The sequence below is a fragment of the Manis javanica genome, chromosome 12 (assembly GCF_040802235.1).
Source record: "Manis javanica isolate MJ-LG chromosome 12, MJ_LKY, whole genome shotgun sequence".
In the NCBI taxonomy this organism is placed as follows: Eukaryota; Metazoa; Chordata; class Mammalia; order Pholidota; family Manidae; genus Manis; species Manis javanica.
The window spans coordinates 80,003,460-80,018,505 of NC_133167.1; the positions used below are offsets into that span (position 1 = coordinate 80,003,460).

The 15,046-nt window shown below is 45.6% G+C and overlaps 1 pseudogene; it reads left to right on the plus strand.

Moving 5' to 3' along the window:
* Positions 1 to 2,351: 2,351 nt before the first annotated feature.
* Positions 2,352 to 3,184, plus strand: LOC140845304 (uncharacterized; annotated as a pseudogene).
* The last annotated feature ends 11,862 nt before the right edge of the window (positions 3,185 to 15,046 follow it).

Consider the following 15,046-nt stretch of genomic DNA (forward strand, 5'->3'; position numbering starts at 1 on the left):
GTGCAAGCTTTCGGCTGCCCACATTAGCAGAGCCTACTCCTCCACTCCTGGATCTGAGCTGGCCTTGTGACAGTGGCAGTGATGAGGTGCCAGTTTCAGGTCCAGACCTCAAAAGGCATTGCATACGTCTGGCCTCTCTTGGAACATGTCCAGCAGCCACGAAACAGCCTGGGCTCAGCTTCCTGAAGGAAAAGAGGCCACTTTCTTCCAGAGATGAGCTGTTTGAACTGAGGCCATCAGAAACCAGTTAGCCTCCCCAGCAGAGCTATCAGTGAGCCCAGCTGAGAACAGAGGAAGCCTCCTCTCCCTGGATGAGCCCAGTCAAAATTGTCAACCCTCAGAATCCTGGCCTAAAAGAAAGGATATTGTTTTAGGCCAACAAATCTTGGAGTGGTTTGTCACACCGCAGTAGGTAACTGATACAAGGTCTAAAAGGTGGAGAGGAAGGGAGAGGAAGGGAGAAAATGGTCCTGGGTAGAATTTCAGCCCCCAAAAGGTCAAGAGTTAGAAATTTGTGAGGTCAAGTCAAAGAAAAGCAGGATTGGATAACTGACCACTTTTTTTCAATAAACTGCCAGAAGCTCCAGTGTTAAAGAGAACATGTACTGGAAGCCAGGCCTGCTGCTACACAGTGACCTTGAAGCCCTCCATCAGGGCATAAGGAATAGGAATCTCCATAAATTGAACACACAGCACCAAAATCCCTCCAAGCTGGATTCTGAGTGACATATTGTTTTCTAGCCAACTATGTTAGGCCAAGAAAAAAAAAGGTCTTTGTGGCTTATAATCTGTATTTTTTATGTAAAAATCTAAAGCTTATGAGTCATACTTTCAAGAAACTGCTAGAGGCAATTTACGGAATCTCAGTATATTATGAAGTTGGAGTGCTTTTAAACTCCTGAGTTCTCACAATGCGAATCCATGAGCCATTGTGTAACAACTCAGTTTTGTTAGGTCATTGAACATATTTTTCACCACAAAAGAGCATAAGAGGAACCATTTCCCTTTAAATGCTAAAAATTTAGTGTTCTCTTTCCGTTGAGTGGTACTTGCTTGAAAAGTTTCCTGGGAGACGATGGATTCTTGTTTTAAAAGTAGCTCCTTAAATTCGAATGGACTGGGTGAGGGGTGGATTGACAGGGCCTGGAGTTCGGGCGGGGGGTGTGGTATTAAAATGGAACAATATTGCTGGATCTTTGTTCCACCAGCCACAGACACTTCCTTGGTTTATTTTTCAAAAAACCAGTTGACAAAGTGCCACAAACTTTCTACAAAACAGCCTGACTGAGCGACTGTTTCATTCAAACCATGCTCACATTAGTAGGGTCAAGATGTCAAAAAAAGCCTGGTGCACCAGGAATTTCAACAGAAGGGAAGGCGAGGGTTCCCACGACTGAAGTGTCACACGAGAGGAGCGTGAGAGAGGCGTCATGCCTGGAATGCTCGCCGCGTGTGCGCGCGCGCTGGCAGGGGATCGAGCGTGCTCTAAAGTTGTTTTAATTGCTTGTCTCCTGTGAACATGTTGCTCCCTTTTGACTCTCGAGTCACCAGTTCCCCCCGAAACTTTCGGGAACGAGGACCATCGCCCGTCCCGCGGGCCCCGCCTCCCCCCGCGTGCGGCTAACAGGTCCCCGGTGGCCGAGGCGGCACCCCGGCTCCCCCGCGGATCTCCGCAGCCCACTCGGACTGCAGCCGGGGTGCCGCCCGGCCTCCCATTGCGGCAGTCGGGGCGACGGCGGGCGAGGCGGCGCGCGCGGAGTGGGGCGCGGCGCAGGGCTGCGCGGGGTCCGGCTCGGCCCCGGCATGGGGCGCGCGGCGCCGGGCGGGCTTGCCACGCGGGGAAGCAGGCCGGCCAGGCGCAAGGCGCCGCGGCCGCGGCCGGCCGCCGATTTCCAGACACGCAACCCCGCCTCCAGGGCGCCCAGCCTCGCGCTCTCGCCCCGCCGCTCGCTCGCAGCTGCGGCCGGCGCCGCAGCCCCGCGCCACACAAAGGACTGCCGCCCGCGGGGCCGCTGCTCCCGCTCCGCGTCCTCCTCGGGTGACGGCAGCCCCGACAGCGGGGCTCGGGCGCGGCGGCGGCGGCGGCGCGGGGACCCGTCACTCCGGTCCCCGGGGCGGCGGCGGCGGCGGCTTTTTCTTCTTTTCTATTTCTCTTTATTATTTTTTGCCCGTAAACCTCCTCGCCTCTCTGTGGTCCCACCCCCCTCTCCCCTGCCTGCCTCCTCCTCCGCCTCCCGTAAACAACTCTCCCACCCCTTCCCGCCCCCAAGTAAATAAATAAGAGGAGGAGGGTCGCGGGGAGGAGGCGAGAGGAGCCCGACCGACAGCGGCGGCCGCACGCACCTCGCACCATGAGATGGCGCCGCGCCCCGCGCCGCCCAGGGAGGCCTGGCCCTCCCCCCGCCGCTCCTGCCGCTCCTGCCGCTCCTGCTGCTGTGCGCCGCGGCCCTGGCGCCGGGGGCGGCCGCGGGCGGCCGCGGGCGGCGAGGTGGCTCCCGCGGGCCCCGCCGTGTGCTGGGGGTCCCCGCCCAGCGTGGGCTCGGTGCAGGAGCTGGCCCCGCGCGCCGCGGTAGTGGTCGAGGGCAAGGTGCACCCGCCGCGGCGGCCGCAGGGGGCCCTCGGTGCGAAGGCGTCGGGAGAGGCAGGGGCGTGGGGCGCCGAGCGCCCGCTGCCCGCCCCGGGGCGCTGGGGCCGCCCTGCCCGGACGCGCTGTCGGCCGCCGACGGGACCACGCCCTCCTGGCCCCCCAGCCCGGCGCCCGGCGCGCGCCGGCCCGCGGACGAGGCGCCCTATCTGGTGAAGGTGCACCAGGTGTGGGCGGTGAAAGCCGGGGGCCTGAAGAAGGACTCGCTGCTCACCGTGCGCCTGGGCGCCTGGCGCCGCCCCGCCTTCCCCTCCTGCGGGAGGCTCAAGGAGGACAGCAGGTACATCTTCTTCATGGAGCCCGACGCCAACAGCAGCGGCCGCGCGCCCGCCGCCTTCCGCGCGTCTTTCCCCCCCGGTGGAGACGGATCGGAACCTCAAGAAGGAGGTCAGCCGGGTGCTGTGCAAGCGGTGCGGTAAGTCCCTCTCCCTGGGGGCGTCGCCGCCGGCCGGGGGGCGCGAGCCGGGCGCGGGGCTCCGGGGTCCGACGGCCACGGGCGGGCGCGGTCTGAGTTTGTCTTCGGGCTGCGTGCCGACTTGAGAGCGATGCTCAGAGGAGGAGGTTTCGAGGATTGGCTTCCACAGACAGGCAGCGCCTTCTCCAGTTTCCCGTTTTCTAGGCTTTGCACTGGTGAAGCCCAAGTTCGGTCGGGGCTGCCGCAAACTTTTCAATCCCTTGGGGTAGAAGAACGGAGACAGAAGAGCCGGCTGCTTTCTTGGGAGTGATCATTGAACTTGGCTTTGGTTAGGAGCTGCTGATTGCGGGCCGCCAGTGTGGGACTTTTTCTCTGCAGGAGAAGGGGGGAGTCCGACAGGATTTTAATGCTTTCCCCTCACTTAGAGCCCCGAGTGCGGACACGGTCAGGGGTTTGTGTCTAGGGGGCCCTGACAAGGACAGGGCGCTGGGGTCCTCTCCAAATGCGGCAGAGTTTGGGGCAAACTCAATACCGAGCGATAAGCGCAGTCTAACTTGTGAATACGTGTATGCGAGAGGTATAAAGCTGGCTTGTTGGGATGGAATCTTTTTGAGAATGGTTGCTTTCACGTATTTCGATTGGGAGTATGTTTTGGCACTTAAGTGAATCAGAATAGAGAAATGCAATCACAGAGCCTCACTTGTAGGCCCTGAAGACTCCCGGAAGGTAAGTGGAGCAAGCTGTTTCCCAGACCGTTTCGAATTTCACTGCTGGAAACTCTTCTTCCCGAGTGTCCTTAATATCATCAGGTCTGAGAAATTAGCTGATAATCTGATTACATGTCTGAGGGTGAATTACATTTATGCTGTTCGTAAGATAATTTCTAGGTTCTAAATATCTGTATAATTTCCTGATTACCATATAATCACTAAAACATAGCTGGGTTTCTTCTCAAACCAGAAATTAGTGTGATTACACATCACAAATTCTAACACTATAATAGCCTTCCCCTGCGTCTTTATGTATCTGTTTAGTAGATGGTTGGGGTAATTGAATTTGTACAAAACTGAGCACGGTGCCACGCTCAGTTTGCCTGTGATGCAAAGCGTGTTAGTTCTCTTACATTTGTATCAGGTTATGGCCAATTTAAATTTCTGGTTGGCGTTCATGGTGCTGGTATCCTGCAGTTAATTAATACCCGACAATTTGGTTTTAATGGCAGGAAAGAGCATTGCTCATTCGCTGCTTCCTTTTTTTTAACAATGCACTTTTGTGTGCCAGAGACCTGTTAGGCTTACACCACTCTGTGGACAGAAGCTGTTCTCAGACAGTGGTGCTGAAGAAAGCTGAGTGACGTTGGGATTCCCCGGGTCTGGCTGATAGATGTCACCGTAAACCTGGGAAACACTCTGCCGGGAGCTGCCTTCTTAGGGAACACAGAACCTCAACACCAGTATACTGCAGCATACGCTATTCTGCTACAGAATCTGAAACAAAACCTTCTAAGCCAACCCTTTCAAGCCATCCCCTTGTCCAGTTTTCAGATGTTTTATTATATGTAATTCAGGAAGGGTTTTTTACCTTCTCCCAGACCATATGAGTTGTGAGTGGTTTGCTACCCATGGTGGATGTTCATGTAAAAGGGATCACAGTTGGCAAGGATGCCTGGGGTTGGGGGCGTGTTGGTAGATTAGCAATGGTGTTAGTTATGCCTTTTAACTGGAAATAATTGTCAGACTCTGGGGTAAAGTTCTAATAAGCATCCGGAGAATGTTTGGAAATGGAAACATCGTGATGTCTGGAGGAATTCTATTTTGGTTTTGTGCTTCTAAGTGAAGAAAGCTTCCCTGAAGGTAGTTTTGCCTCTCTGTCTGTCAAAGGAAACTCACGGTTGTAAGCTGTGGCCTGCTAAGCAAAACAGTTTTTTTTTTTTTAAATGAACTGGATATCTTCCTGTGTGTCATTGAGTAGATAAAGAAATCCTGAACGTAGTGCTCTAGGACTGTGTAATCATTGTGTATGTTTGGTGATTTTAGCATTACGCATTGTAAGGCAGGAATATTGTATGAAAACTTAATAGATTTAGCTAAGGACTAACTAAAAGTTTCTCTCACATTTTTACAAACATAGTAGTTACAGTAATATTGTAGGATAAGAGTAAACAGCATCAACTATTTTATACACTGTAAACTCAGTACATCCATACCTGGAATACTGGGTGTAAAAGCGTGTGCATGAGTGGTGACAACTCGTGACTTCATCCAGTTATGTGGTCTCAGTTAACAGTGTCATTCAGAACCTACCAGGCAAAGAAACACAAATTGGAAAAAAATATATAGAGAGAAGAGGGGCTGATTTGTCTTGGTTGAACTGCTGCTGTGTGCTTCTGGCCAGAAGATTTCAGGGAGAGTGATGAAGTAGAGGGTTCTTATCTAAGGGGAAGATGCCCTGGGGCGAGATGGTGGTGTTGCTGTCCGAGCCCTTTTGTTAGGCTGGAGAGGGAATATAGCGAAGTCATTTTGTGATATCATATCCCGGGGACAGCTTCCAGGTCTCATGTGCTCAGCTGCAGTGTTGTTTCTGACAAGTTGCTTACTGATGTAAAAACAGCACATGCAACAGATTAGCTTTTGGGGTGAGCTCTTAGACGTCTTCCCTGAATTTCTTTTTTCTTAATCCCCCCCCCCAATCAAAGAAGCTTCTGAGTAGTGTCAGTATGAAAAGCAGCTCTTCTCTGGAAAACCGGGCCTGTTGAAACAGACTTTTGGGTGTACTTTGGAAGACAATACAGAATATTATATTTGCTTTATACTTGAAGTTTGTTTAAATTACACTTCTTTTTCAGTTATTTAAATTCTTCTTGGTCTTTGCTTTTTCTCTTGCTCACTGAATGGGCTAAGAAATATTTCTAAGTTTTATGTTAATCGGCACACAATATTTGCTGTTCAATTACAATTCTGTTATTCAAACAAATCACTGTTGGATGCACTATGCTTTTAGTTTTCAAAGCATCACAGTTAACACTAGGCAGAAATTGATTTCCAAAAAATGAGTAAAAATAATGATGTTGAATTAGCATCTATAATCGGGCCATGCTAGATTTATACATCAATTGTGTTCTTACAAGCTAATCTAAATGTTTAGTATATCATCATATAATACTGGATGTATCGATAATGTAAACATGTTTGTCCAGTATTTGTGATAAAAGGCACTTTTTCTAGTATCCTCAATAACTATTTAATAAAACATTCTGACCTTATGATGTTATTGAAATGACAGAAATGCTGCAGGGATTTTTCAGCCACTATTGAAGAAAATAGTTCTTCATAAAAGCTATAGTCAGGAGGTAGCAATAGGAACAGATAGAGCTTGACTACTTATGTTTCATAAATACACATGTAAATTTAATTCCCCAAGTGTTGGTGACTGCCCTCTTGAAAGTGTATCAACCTTGCTGTCATAAAAGCTATACTTAAAACACATCTTTCTTGTGGAGTAGAGAAACTGTATCTGTATTTATATTATGTTAAAAAAAAATGAAACCAAGATAGGTCTTCTGGGAAAACAACTCCTTGAAATCTGTTTTAAAAGGCGAACTTAAGTATCTGAATTAAAATATTTTACAAGAACTAGAGGTTAATTCTTATCAGTTGCAGGCTATCTGTAAGTCCTCTGAATCTAGGGAAAGTTTTAGGGTATATCTTAATGGGTGAGGTAAGACGGAGGAGCTTAAACAGCGCTGAGGGTCAAAACAATGAGCTGTCCTTCCACTGGCCGGTGTATTTATAGCAAATGAGAGCAAAATATGTGACTGGTCCAGTTATTGCCCTTGTCAAATATAATGTATTCATTGTTCAGGAAATCGCCTTTGCTTTGATGCCCATTTTCTTCCTGTTGTTTTGTGTATAATTAAGACAAAGAAATATCTTTTAAAACCGACTTTTAAATTTCAGTGACAATTTATGAATTGGCCTGATGTCCACAGATCTGCAAACTGTCATCTGCCTTCAGTACTGAGTAATACTTAAAGGTTTTTTGCTTGGTTGTTTTGGATATGCTTAAATGACATGAAAAATTTATAGATAGATCTTAGTAAAGGGTATTTTGATGAGCTTTGTATAAATAAGTGATACTAATGAAAACAAGAAGTATATAATGAATAACAGTGGTAAGGATTAACTGACCCTTATATTCATTGAAAGCATGTAATGAAAAAAGTATCTAATAAAAGTAGCTCTTATTGACCCATGTAATTTGTTTCCAAAAACAATAGTGTAACATGCCTTAGAGTTCATAAGAAAATCAAGACTAATTTTAAGTGTTCTTATTTTTAAATAACAGAAATGGCTGTTGTGGGCAGTCTTCCATCCGTATATGAATGTTCTAAATTTCTGTATGCACATGTTACTCTGTACTCATGTTACCATAAAACTTAAAACTACAGTAACACTATGAAAGAATGTTTGACCTATGTACTCCCCCCAGAGCAGTCACTTCATAATACTTGAACTGACTAATAATACATCCTGTCATACTCTTAAATTTAAAGTTGAATTATTTGCAAATTTACAGAATACAGATAAATCTTGCTGAGTTGAAGCAAGTGCTAGTCAAGAGATTGTATCTTCCTGTTGTTTAGTATTGTGATGCATTTGAGGCAAACCTATTTCTAAAGGTATGCCTACTGGCTCTCTGTACGCAGATGATCCATATAAAAAATTAATTTGGTGAAGTTGAATGCTTCAAATGGGTTGACCAATCTCTGCTTGGCGCAGATCCAATTGTTAGGGAAATGTCCCCTAAATATAGACTTGTCATCCTGGAATTCTAGAGAGAAATGAGTAAGTGGCAATATGTCTCATTTTTTAGTCTTCAAGAAAACCAGGATATTTTTCCCTGTGGAAAATCGTTTCCTTGGCAACTGTATGCTTACCTTGCCTTACCCCACTGGGACCTAATAACATTTATGTCCTGTTTTTTTTAATAATAAACTACATTTCTTTAAATTTTTAAATTATCCCCAGCATGGATGGCATATGGGAGACAGTCCTACCAGCTCCTGACTCAGGCTTCATGTGTATACCCCCTTCATTTCTGTTTCCTTTGTGAGGACACTGCAAGGGAAGGCTTTAGGTCAATGACAGGGCCTAGGAGTGGAGTTTCATCTGTGAGAGACTGAAGTATAGGCTTGCTGCTCATCAGTACACCGACTGGCCTTCTCTTGACACCTTGGAATTCGACGGGTGGGATTGGTCTGGGTCCAAGTAAGTCAGTAACGGAAGGCCTTAGATCATAGACTGTGACTGTGGATGGGCTTCCTGATAGGCTCTGTGCATCCCATGAGGACTCAGATGCTCATGTACCTTGTATCTCTACTTCAGAGGCTTAACCCGCAAAGCCCAGGGTCCTGGCTTTGGGTATCTGCCCCAGGGTTTGGGAACTGGAAGAAAACCGCTTAGAGTGGGGCATAATTCTAGAGCTGAGAGCCAGATTTAGGAGGTAATGTTGGGCCGAGGGAACCTAGACAAAGGAATTGCTTCCTCTTTTTGCTCTGTGGTGCTAGAATACGTGAGCTGAACTGAGCCCAGCACAAGGAGACCTTGCTGACAAGGGCTCTGAGGCTTCATAGTGGGTCCAGTTGGGAGCCCAAGGCATGGAGGGGGGCGTGATCAGAGGGGTAAAGCATTGTCTACATGGCTAAATTTGCAAAGCTCACAGCAGTAATACATCATCCCAAATGTTCATCTCTAGCCTGGGAGTTGCCATTAAGGCAGAGGAAGCAGGAGAAAAAATTGAGGGGCTGACTAAAGCAACTTAGTTTTAATGAATACTCATTGTTGTATCTTTCCTCTTTGATAGACTTTCATTGCTTGACTTATAAATAGATTAAACACCTGCTATATAATTAAATGAATAAGTGACTGAAGCACCTTAGCTCGTTGGGTAGTAGCAATCACTGCCCTCAAGTTCGAAAGAAGAAGAAAAACAGCCCTTGTTTCCTTCTCTTCAGATCTCTAATTTGGTGAGGGGTTATCTGGAGGAAGTAGCATTTAGAACCAGGTCCTCCCAGGATGCTGTTTCTTCTTCTTTCACCCAGAATGTTGCCTCTGGATCAATTTCTGGGCATCAGAGAAAGGTTATTTAATTTCCTAAGATTTGTTTTTCCTTACTTATTTCTGGACAATATTTATTCTATGTTGTCTATAGTTCTAGCCGGGGAAAATTTTCCCTATGTTGTGAAGATTTCAAGCACAGAAAGGATCTTGAAAAGTCAACGAATCCCTACTGCAGTTTTGAGCAGACGATTCCCAAATCGTTCCAACTCATTTTGGGTATTAGATCTTAGTACTAGGAATCACTGTGTTTTCCTTGATCTTCCCCACAGGTGTTTCACCATCTCAGCACTCTAAGTTCACTTCTTATAACTGACGATGGAAAAGCACTGCTTGTATCCCTAAGAAGTAAAAAGACAACAACAACAAAAAACAAAACAATATTTTTGGATGAGTTACTCTTTACTCTTTTTTTTCCCTTCGCTCCTCACAGGCTGTCAGCTCTTGTTCAGACTGCAGGTGGATAGCACGTGTCTGCTTGAGCTCTGATGCCTAATGAGACCCTTGTCCTCAAGTGCTCAGTGAGCCTTAGGGATGCCATGGGCGATGACGTAGTCCCAGTGGGGCCACAGATAGAGTGGCAGTATTTCCTTCTATGTCAGGGAGCATCCTGGCTGCATCTCTGGGCAGAACATGGTAGCTCTCCACTGAGGAGGAGAAGGATGCTTCAAATTTGTCCTTAGACTACTTTGCCCTTGGGAGGTTATCTGGCAGTGAGGGCTGTTTGGTGACTGTCAGGGTGGGGATGTTCTGCCCAGAGTCCTTGTGCTCATTGTCATGCCATCAGCACAAAAGGGCCACAGCTTTGAAATTCCCCAGACTCTCTACTTTGCAAACCTGACACCTCTGAGATGCTCTTTTCTCCATTGACTTCATTCCCATCCACCCAGATAGCTCTCATCTTGTCCTCAGGAGTACTAGCGACTTTTCTTTCATTGAAGCATTTTGGACCATAGTCTTATTCTGATGAACATGTTTTTTTTTCCTCCCAAATTATGGTAACATAAAATTTATCATTTTAACTATTTTTAAGTGTGCAGGTCACTGGCATTAAGTATTCACACTGGCAGGTAGCCATCACTACCATCCATCTCCAGAATTTTACATCTTCTCAAACTCAAACTCCAAACCCATTAAACAATAACTCCCTATTCCCCCCTCCTCCCAGCCCCTGGCAACTAGCATTCTAATTTCCGTCTCCATGGATCTGACTATTCTAGGTATGGCATGGAAATGGAATCACACAGTACTTGCCTTTCTGTGACTGGCTTACTTTACTTGGCTTTAAGGTTGATCCTATAATGTCTTTAAGGTTGATCTATGTTTTAGCATGTGTCAGAATGTCATTACTTTTTAAGGCTGAATAATATTCCATCACATGAATAGACCACATTGTGTTTATCCATTCATCTGGGTTCCTTTTCCCTTTTGGTTATTGTGTGAATAATGCTTCTGTTTTGTACATGAGTATACAAATATCTGTTCAAGAATGCTTTCAATTCCTGGGGGTCTATACCCAGAGGTGGAATTGCTGGATCACATAAGTAATTCTTTGCTTAATTTTTTTTTTTTTGAGAGGGCATCTCTCATATTTATTGATCTAATGGTTGTTAACAACAATAAAATTCAGTATAGGGGGGTCAACGCTCAATGTACAGTCATTAATCCATCTCAAGCCTAATTCTCGTCAGTCTCCAATCTTCTGAAGCATAACGAACAAGTTCTTACATGGTGAACGAATTCTTACATAGTGAATAAATTCTTACATGGTGAACAGTACAAGGGCATTCATCACAGAAACTTTCGGTTTTGATCATGCATTATGACCTATAAACAATCAGGTTAAATATGAATATTCGTTTGATTTTTATACTTGATTTATATGTTGATCCCACATTTCTCCTATTATTATTATTATTTTTATTTTTAATAAAATGCTGAAGTGGTAGGTAGATGCAATATAAAGGTAGAAAACATAGTTTAGTGCTGTAAGAGGGCAAATGTAGATGATCAGATGATCAGGTGTGTGCCTATGGACTAAGTATTAATCCAGGCTAGACAAGGGCAGCAAGACATCCACGGATTCTTTGCTTAATTTTTAGAGGAACTACGATTCTGTTTTCCATAGCAGCTGCACCGTTTTATGTTCCCATCAGTGAAGCACAAGGGTTGCAATGAGTCCACATTTTGCCAACATGTATTATTTTCTGTTGTTCTGATAATAGCCAAGCGAATGGGTGTGAAGTGGTGGTGAGCAGTTTTTCTATTGGTGCTGTTTTCCATTCAAAGTTAGTACCTCTAATTACACCATCATTAATAAGAAATAGAAGTTCTCAGAACACAGAGGGGTTCATCTATTCAACTCTTAATTTACCCAGCATTTAGGTTCCTGAGTCTAAAGTCACCAAATAAAAAATAACAGATAATAGTCTAATAAAAACCAATTAAAGAGTATACTTGGCCTTTAGTCACCATAAGAAGATTGTATTTCTATTAATGTTGCTATCAACCTGGTCCAGAAAGGCACCTCATCTATATTTGGATTTGTATCAGAATCTTTGAATTGATTTATTCATTCATTTTCCATTTTTTTTCTCTCATTTCCATGCCTCTATTCTGTCCTCTGCTCCAGCCACCTTCCATTAAACACTGCCCTGGAGGATGAGTCATTCTAAAACACTACTTTTGTTAGACCTCTTTGTCTGCTCAGAAATTTTCAATGGATGCGCCACAGTTAATTCTAGATCTGGACATTCAGTGCCCTCTGTAGTCCAACCTAAGCCGACTCTTTCTGTTTTGCTACATGAATGCATTTATCCACTCTAACTGCCCATGACAGGTCACATACTTGACTAATCCTCCCATTTTTACATCTGCCATTCCTCTGCTTGGATCACCTTCTTCCCTCATGTCCGCCCAGGGGAATTCTCCTTGAAGGGACAGCTCCTACCCTGGGGTGCCTCCATGGCAATCCGAGTAATGATCCTGGCAGAAATACTCACTCTAGCTTTTGAATACACTTCTTTTTGCTGCATAGTTTATACATGGTGCTGTTACAAATATCTCTTCTGTTATCTCAGTCTTTAAAACGTGCTACTTGACCTATTTTTTGTATGTGTATGTGTCTGCCTCACCCAGGAGGCCACAGTACCCTCAAGGGCAGACATTTGGAGTGCCTGAGCTCACTCGCAAGGGAAAAGTGCCCGGCGTCAGAGACAAGACTTCTCTTGCTTCTCCCAGCTGTGTAGGTCAGTACCTGCGTGCTCTGGGTGAGTAACGTTCCCTCTTTGCGTCTCATTCCCTGAGAGACGTAACGGGAAGGTCGAGCCGAAAGGCTTTCCGTGGTCCGTTCACACTGCATGTGGTCCTCATCTCAGAAACGACCCGACATGCAGACCGCTTCTGCCGTTGCCTTGGAGCTTTTCTCTTCCTCTCTTTTCATTTCAGTGTTGCTTGCAGGAGCATAACAGTGGAAAAGCCACTGTGGAACTTCCAGACGATCTGAAAGAGGAGTAAGAGCTTAACAAGAGGGAACCTTCGTGAAAAAGTGTCCCTGCCCTCCCAGCTGCATTGCCTCCACTGCTTCGTTGGGTCGTGCTGCTGCGCTGTCTGAAATGCTGAGTTATTTGTATTCACCAGCATCGTCTTCTCAAGAAGTAAATGCCATTGTCTCTGCAGGCCTGTCTTTGAAATTTTGCAGTATGATTAATAGATTAATTCAGAACCACAAACTTTTAAAGCAAGAAAGCTCAGTTGTTTTGTTTTAGTAGGATGAAGAAAGGTTCGAGGCATTCCGTGATGAGTTTTTATTTATGACAAAAGTTTTATTTATTTAAGACAAATCTGGCACAGTTTTAGATTCTAGTAATTAAAGCTGCCGTGGACATGCATGAGGCCAGCCCAGAGAGCAGGGAGAGAGCTTGGTTTCCAGCTCGATGGTACCAGGTCCGATGATGGCAGGGAGAGGATTCCCACCTTGGCTCAGCGTTAGGTTCGCAGACCTTCTTTCTTAGCTTATGATTCTTGTGGTTTGGACAAGAAAGTGATCTATTTTGTCCCTTTTATGAGTAGAACGAGCAATGCAGAAACAAGATGTCAAACGAGGAGTAATTTCATCTTGTAAAATCACTGCATGGAGAGGTCTGGGCAGTTCCCCAGAGGCTGTGCAGGACCCGGCAGGACTCAGCCCAGCTGCGGCCTCACTTTTCCCTTCAGTGTGGCCTCCAGAGCCCCTGGTGACACATCTACTCCAGCACATCCAGGGCTGCTGATGAACTGTGGTTCCGGAGCCCGTATCTCTATCCTAAATCCTATTATTTGGCTCTGGATCCATTTATCCAACTACTTGTTGGATGACCCACCCTGATGTCCTACAGACACTTTATGCATATGAACCAGTGTCTCATCATTTCCCTGCCTGTCTTTCTGCACATCTGCACATTGTAATAATACCGAAGTCACTACCACCCCTGATAAAACGCCATCCCTGCTCTTGCTTCCTGCTGCTTCCTTGACTGACTGCTTTCTCTGCGGCAGATCGAGTAGCCGATGCTGATGGGAATTCCATTAGCGCCTCACCGTACAGTAGCATCAGTGTCCTCTTAAGTAACCCAAACCAGAAACCTCTCCTTTGCCCGGTATCACTTTGGTGATCAGATCCCACTGATTCTACCTCCTTGTCGTATCCCAGATTCTTCCCTTCTGCGGCAACCCCATTGTTTCTCTAGTACCTCCCATTCTTACTGTAACAGCCTTTTATCTTTGCTCTTGGATTCTCTCCCTTTTAAGTCCATTCACGGTACTGTTGCTAGAGTGGTCTTTCTGAAACAGAAATGATCGCGCTACACCCTTGGGTAAAGCTCTTCAGTTGCCATCATGATAAAGTCTAGACTCCTTAGAATGGCACACAACTTTTGTCTGAATATTCTTATCCAGTTCCTGCTTCTGCCTGGAACCCTGAACTGCACGGATGGCACTGCTCCCCATGTGCCCAGTGGCTGTAGGGCCCTGTGCCCTCGCACATACCCTTCCCTTTTCCCAGAAGGGCCTGCCTCTCTGTCTGCCTTCTGTGACATGGCCACTTACTGGTCTAGATTGTCGGTGCCCTTCCGTGGGGAAATGGCTAAATAAAACTCTATAGTTGTATAATGGATTATGCTACTGTCTTTATACTTTCTTCAAGATTTTTAATGACTTAGATATGTTCGTAGTGTGCTGTCCAGTGAAAAAAGTATCATGCAATCTGTGTGCGATTACTTTATCACCCGTCTGCCTCATCGACCTATCAATCTAAACAGAAATAAAAGCCTGGAAGGCTACTTAACAATATGTAAGAGTTGGGCACTGGAATTAGTGATGTTTAGAATGTTCTTCATTTTGTTGATGTTCTTAACATTTCTATAATGAATGTGTATTATTTTTTTAGCAAGGAAAAACAATAAATGCTATTTTCAATAGAAATATCGACTTGTAACTAGGATAGAGTCTTAGTTGGGGACTTTGCCCCTTTAGGATGTTGCCTTCCTTATAGCAGATGTCTTACGTCATGTAGGCTAATTGCTGTAACAAATGGTACCCTGAATATGCAGTGACTCAAATGCAGTGTTTTTTTCTGCCCAGGGAACAGACAGAGCACAAGATGATCTGGTCTTTACTTTCTTCCAAAAGAGACCTGAGCTAACATCTGCGGCGTAGCTGAACCTTGCTTCAGACCGAATTGTTGAAATAGGCAGGGCTCCACTTTGTGATGGTCACTTTATTTTTAGTGGCAAAGCTATCCTCTGAAAAGTGGACAAAGTTGCCTTCTACCATAACAGTCACCTGCATTTATTATAGGTAAATCACTTATTAAGTACATGCACTTCCTTGTGC